Here is a 7,122-nt window from a genome sequence, read left to right as displayed (position 1 = left end):
GTGGTATCCTGTGCGGACAGAGCCAGGAAAGCAGTTTCCAGGCTCTCGGCCTCACGTGGAAAGGTGCTGGCTCGGGTAGTAGATGGCCGTCAGCTGTGATCAGCTGGCCGTCAGTTGTAACCAGTGAGCCATTAGCCACTGATATTAACTGTCGTGGCTGAGCTAGCAGGCGTGGATTGCAGCTAGCAAGTGAAGTTAGCAAGCGGATTGTGGATTGCAGATTGTGTCGATCCTATTTCCTGTGTCTCGCCTGGCCGCCAGTGAGCCGGGTGCAGGAAGACCCCTCGTTGGGGTACTGGCCGATGTTTGTTTTTTGTGTCTCGACCTGCCACCAGCGAGAATATAGTGATATGAACCCCCTATCCATGGCTCCGTTGTTGTTCCTTTTTGGCCTCACCATAGCCTGTGTTCTTGTGCGGGGAGCGGGAGCTGAGACCCTGCATTACACCACCACCGAGTAAGAAACATGGCATTAAATAGAACTTGAAAAGGGCGCTTCTTTACAGTATGACAGCTGAAGCCAAAAGGCAGAATGTGGCCTTATTCAGCCTCAGCTGGGAAGTAGGTATTGGGCGACTCTAATTTTTCACTGCTCTGAGCGTGGTTGCAAATGATCGTGAAAACACTGCAAGTATTGACTTTTGGATTATAAATAAGTTTTAGCAAGTGAATTCAGAAATATGGAACCTGCAAACAATGAGGATAAATTGTATTACCTGCCCAACTTATTGTTTAATGTGAGAGCCTTTAAGCTTTTCTCCCTACGTCAGCACATCCACAGTAACTCGCCAGTGATCATCTTCAGACAGTTTTCATCACGAGCTCCTCTCTCCTCTTCAATAATCTGTAGTTACTCCCTGTAGGCTACTTGTTCTGTGGCCCAAGGAAAGATCAGTTAACTTCTATGCCTCAGTTAAAGTAGCTATGAATCAGTTATAATAAACACTAACTTAACTCTTAGTCTTGTCTTGTGGGTGAAAATATGTATAAACATTAAGTGCCACAAAATTTAAGATATAATAATTATATTACTAAGTATACATTTTCAACGTGGCCTTTTAGACTATCCATTTGGCTACTCTTTACCTACCCTCAAGTCCTTATTTTCCATCATTCCCAAATGTTAACCAATATGCTTGCCATGATCTTCACATGTCTCACGAGTTCCTGCTTCTAACTACACCTTTTCCTTGCTGGAAGTGTCCCTCACCTCTGCTGATCCCGGGTTCTCAACACTTCTAAATAAGTAAATATTAAACACAAGTATTTACATCTTCCTTCCTTCAACCTTGTATACTAAAAGGACAGTACCAGAATAATAAAAAAAAAAAAGATATAAACCAGCAAGGACAGGTAGATAGTAAGAAAGAAAATAATGAAAGACTAGATAGCAAAATTTTAGAAGATGGACAAATGGTAACTGATTTTAGTGGGTGGGTGGGGGGAAGCCTGCAATTTGACTGCCTATGGAGGAGGAACTGAGAAACTGATAAGAAGTAAGCCATTTGACACTGGAAAGGATCAGGAATTAAAAGTGCCAGATACGAGGTCTGACAAGTTTGCAAACTCATCCTAGAAGTACTACATACCTCATTGCTGAATATCACTACACTCACCTTCAAAGTGCTCCCCTTGGGAAGCTATGCAGGGACACCAGCGCCTAGTCCACCCTTCAAAGCAATTTTGGAACTTTTTCTGGAATGGCCATCAGAGCTGTCGCCACATTACCCTTGATGTCCTGAATGTCATCAAAAATGTCTTCCTTTCAATATTTCCTTTATCTTTGGGTAAAGAAAGAAGTCATTGGGGGCCAGATCAGGTGAGTAGGGAGGGTGTTCCAATACAGTTATTTGTTTACTGGCTAAAAACTCCCTCACAGACAATGCCATGTGAGCTGTGCATTGTCGTGATGCAAGAGCTCCCTCGGGACTATTTTTGCACACACCTTTCTCATGCCAAGATTTTCAGTTAAGATTTTCCTAACTTTCTCTATCGATGTTTACTTGGTCTGCTATGCTTCTCACAGTCAGCTGATAATTTTGATGCACAATTCGATGAATTTTTGCAATGTTTTAATCAGTTCTGCTCGTTACTGACCTCTCTTCATCAGTGCCGTGTTCTTTCCCCTCACAAAATTGTTTAATCCATTTGAACACTGCCATTTTCTTCAATGGCATTATCCCCATAAACTTGGACTAACATGTCCTTGATTTCACTTTCACTCTTGCCAAGTTTAACAAGAAATTTAATGTTTGTTGCTCTACTTCAAGCTCAGATATTCTCGCGACGACACACAAAAACATGCAACAACAATAATGAACGCCACTCAGCAAGACTCTGCCCCACGTCGACATGAACACAGCTGTGAGACACTTATATACCAAGATTATGAAACCTTACTGAGTTGTTTGTATAGTGCTGCTAACGTAAGCGCACGGGGCAAGTTCGTGAACTTAATGGTCAGACCTCATATTTCTGGTGGCAGGTGTGCAGGGTGAGGCTGAAAACAGAAAGATTGGTTGAAGGTTTGTAGAAAGATTGGATCCCCAGAAACATCCCCATCTATGCTGCCCCCCTCCTAACCCCAACAGAAGATAGTCACCTTTGAATCAAGGAGGCTCTGGCCATGAGAATACCAAGTAACTATGAGGACAGGAATAAGGGGCCATATTTAAAATAAGAGGATAAATTAAGGAATGAGCAGTGAGACCTTCAGCCCTCTTCAGGCTTATACCTCTAAAGCATAATACTAGAAGCCTTCTTTTGGGAAATTGATCAGCCAAAGAGAAAAGGCCTACAGATACTGACAGAGTCTTTAAGCAAATATCCCTACCTGCCCGTCAACTTTCAATCAACTTTCTGGTATATCATGCTTGTGTATGTGCATTCATGCATGTTGGCAATTCTCATTCTTTTTTTTTTAAAACAATCACTTTCTTAGATTTTTTTTAACCTTTTTGTTGTTGTTGTTAATTGGGGAATATTGGGAAACAGTGTGTTTCTCCAGGGCCCATCAGCTCCAAGTCGTTTTCCTTTAATCTAGTTGTGGAGGGCGCAGCTCAGCTCCAAGTCCAGTGGCCATTTTCAATCTTAGTTGCAGGGGCACAGCCCACCATCCCATGTGGGAATTGAACGGGCAATCTTGTTGCTGAGAGCTCACGCTCTAACCAACTGAGCCATCTGGTCGTCCTGCAACTCTTGTTCTTAAATATGAACATACAGAGATCACCAGACATTTGAAGAAAGCCAGAAAAATAGAGACTAAAACTGACAGAAGGAAATCAGAAACAAAGGCAGGTAAGATTTGAAAAATGAAATACAATACTCACAGAGCAGTTCTCAAACTTGGTTGCACATTAGAATCAACTGGAGATATTTTTATCCCTATCTCCCCACGCCTTCCCCTTTGGCAACCATCAGCTTATTCTCTGTATCTATGGGTCTTTTTCTGTTTTATTTAGTTTTTTTAGATTCCACATATGAGATCATATGGTATTTGTCTTTCTCTGACTTATCTCACTTAGCATAATACCCTCTAGGTCCATTCATGTTGTCTCAAATGGCAAGATTTAATTCTTTTTTATGGCTGCGTAATATTCCATTGTATACCTGTACCACATCTTCTTTATCCAATCATCTCTTGATGGACATCTAGGTTGCTTCCATATCTTCGCTATTACTAGTAATGCTGCAATGAATGTGGGCATGCATGTATCTTCTCAAATTAGTGTTTTTGTTTTCTTCAGATAAATACCCAGAAGTAGAATTACTGGATATGGCAGCACTGTTTTCAGTTTTTTTGAGGAACCTCCAAACTGTTTTCCATAGTGGCTGCACCAATCTGCAATCCCACCAACAGCACAAGGATTCCCTTTTCTCCACATCCTCGCCAACACTTGTTTGTTGATTTATTGATGATAGCCATTCTGACATGTGTGAGGTGATATCTCTTTGTGGTTTTAATCTTCATTTCCCTGATGATTAGTGATGTTGAGCATCTTTTTATATGCCTGTTGGTCATCTGTGTGTCCTCCTGGCAGTAATGTCTAACTAGGTCCTATGCCCATTTTTTTTTTTTAATTTTATTGGGGAACAGTGTGTTTTTCCAGGACCCATCAGCTCCAAGTCAAGTCGTTTTCAATATAGTTGTGGACGGCGCAGCTCACTGGCCCATGTGGGAATCGAACTGGTGACTTTGGCGTTATAAGCACTGCACTCTAACCAACTGAGCCAACAGGTTGCCCCCACCTATGCCCATTTTTTAATTGGATTGTTTGGTGTTTTTTTGGTGTTAAATTGTACGAGTTCTTTATATTTTTTGGTTTATTAACCCTTTTTCAGATGTATCATTTGCAAATATATTCTCCCATTCAGGTTGTCTTTTAGTTTTGTTGATGGTTCAACTGGAGATCTTTTAAAGAAAAGTTTCTATGCGACAACATGGATGGATCTTGAGATTAGTATGCTGAGCAAAATAAGTCAGACAGAAAAAGTTGAGAACCATATGATTTCACTGATACGTGGTATATAAAACTGAAAACAACAAAAGAACAAGACAAACAAATGAAGAAACAAAAACCCATAGACACAGACAATAGTTTAGTGGTTACCAGAGGGGGTAACCCCTTTGGGGGGGTACCATGAAGGTAAAGGGGAGGAAGGGGTGGTAGATGAAGGTAAAGGGGATCCAATATATGGTGATGGACTGAGAACTGACTCTGAGTGGTGAACATACAATGTGATATATACATGATGTATTACAGAATTACACTTGAATGTACACCTGAAAGCTATGTAATTTTACTAACAATTGTCACCCCAATAAACTTTCATTAAAAAAAGAAACGTTTTGGGGCCAGCCCGGTGGCTCAGGCAGTTAGAGCTCCATGCTCCTAACTCCGAAGGCTGCCAGTTCGATTCCCACACGGGCCAGTGGGCTCTAAACCACAAGGTTGCCAGTTCAATTCCTCAAGTCCCGCAAGGGATGGCGGGCTCCGCCCCCTGCAACTAAGATTGAACATGGCACCTTGAGCTGAGCTGCCTCCCGGATGGCTCAGTTGGTTGGAGCATGGGCTCTCAACCACAAGGTTGCCAGTTCGGTTCCTCGACTCCCTCAAGGGATGGTGGGCTGTGCCCCCTGCAACTAGCAACGGCAACTGGACCTGGAGCTGAGCTGCGCCCGACACAACTAAAGACTGAAAGGACAACAACTTGAAGCTGAACGGCACCCTCCACAGCTAAGATTGAAAGGACAACAACTTGACTTGGAAAACAGGCCTGGAAGTACACACTGTTCCCCAATAAAGTCCGGTTCCCCTTCCCCAATAAAATCTTAAAAAAAAAAAAAAGTTTCCTATTCCAGTGAACATACCAGGCTAATTAAATCACAATACCTGGAGGTAGGATATCAGAATCCACATTTTAAGAAACTCCTCATATTATTTCAATATGCAGATAAATTTGTTACAGAGAGATGAGAACATTCCATATCCATGAAATAGGAAACTTACAAAAAGAAGATACAATATAGCAAGAAGATATAACAATTATAAACATTTACACACCTAATAACAGACCCTCAGAAGATATAAAGTAAAAGTTGACAGAATTGAAAGAAAAAATAGACAGTTCTACAATAATAGTTGGACACTTCAGTACCCCACTCTCAATAATTGATAGAACAACAAGACAGAAGATATGTAAGGAAATAGAGGGTTTGAACAATACAATAAACAACTGGATCTAACAGACATATACACAACACTCTACCCAACAACATAGGGTACACATTCCTCTCAAGTGCATGTGGGACATTTTCTGGGACAGAACATATGTTAGGGCACAAATTAAGTCTCAGTAGATTTACAAAGGCAGCTATACAAAGTATCTTCTCAGACCACAACGGAATGAAGTTAGAAATCAACAGAAGGAAAACTCAAATATCCACAAATTCGTGGAAATTAAACAATACACTTTTCACCAATGGGTCAAAGAAGAAATCACAAGGGAAATTAGAAAATACTTAGGGATAAATGAAAACAAAAATACAACATACCAAAACTTATGGGATGCAGCAAAAGCAGTGCTCAGAGGGAAATTCCGAGCTATAAATGCTTACATTAAAAAAAAAAAAAGCAACACCTCAAATTAACAATCTAACTTTACAATCTTAGGAACTAGAAAAAGGACAAACAACCCATAGCTAGCAGAGGAAGGAAATAATAAAGATGAGAGCAAATGAAAATAAAATAGGTAACAGAAAAACAATAGAGAAAATTGACAAAACCAAAAGTTGGTTCTTCAAAATGATTAACAAAATTGAAAAGCCTTTAGCCAAGTTGTCTAAGAAAGAAAAAAAGAGAAAACTCAAATAACTAAAATCAGAAAGTGGGGATATTACTACCAATTCTATAGAAATAAAAGGATTAGAGAGTACTATGAATAATTGTAGCCAACAAATTGGATAACCTAGATAAAATGACAAATTCCTAGAAACACAAAACCTACCAAGACTGACATAGAAAATTTGAAAGACCTATAAGTAGTAAGAAGATTGAATCAGTAATCAAAATTTAAAAACAAAGTAAAATATACATAAAATGAAATTCACCATTTAACCACTTTTAAGTGTACAATGCAGTGGCATTAAGTCCATTTACATTGTTGTGCAACCATCACCACTATCTAGCTTCAGAACTTTTTTGTTATCCTAAATTGAAACCGTAGCCATTAAACAATAACTTCTGCCTCTCCCTTGCCCTCCACCCAGCTCCTGGTAACTTCTATCTTCTGTCTTCAGAGTTTGCCTATTCTAGATAACACGTAAGTGGAATCATACAAGATTTGTCTTTTGGTGTCTGGCTTATTTCACTTAGCACAATGTTGTCAAGGTTCATCCATGTTGTAGTATATGCCAGAATTTCCTTCCTTTTTAAAAGGCTGAATAATATTCCATTGTATGTATATACTACATTTTCTTTATCCATTCACATGTTAACATACATTTGGGTTGTTTCCACCTTTTGGTTATTGTAAATAATGCTGCTATTAGTATTGGTGTACAAATAACTGTTTGAGTCCCTCCTTTGAATACTTTGGGGAATAAACCTATAATAAGAAGTA

Source organism: Rhinolophus ferrumequinum, chromosome 11 (genome assembly GCF_004115265.2).
Source record: "Rhinolophus ferrumequinum isolate MPI-CBG mRhiFer1 chromosome 11, mRhiFer1_v1.p, whole genome shotgun sequence".
Lineage (NCBI taxonomy): Eukaryota > Metazoa > Chordata > Mammalia > Chiroptera > Rhinolophidae > Rhinolophus > Rhinolophus ferrumequinum.
This window is presented reverse-complemented; position numbering follows the sequence as displayed.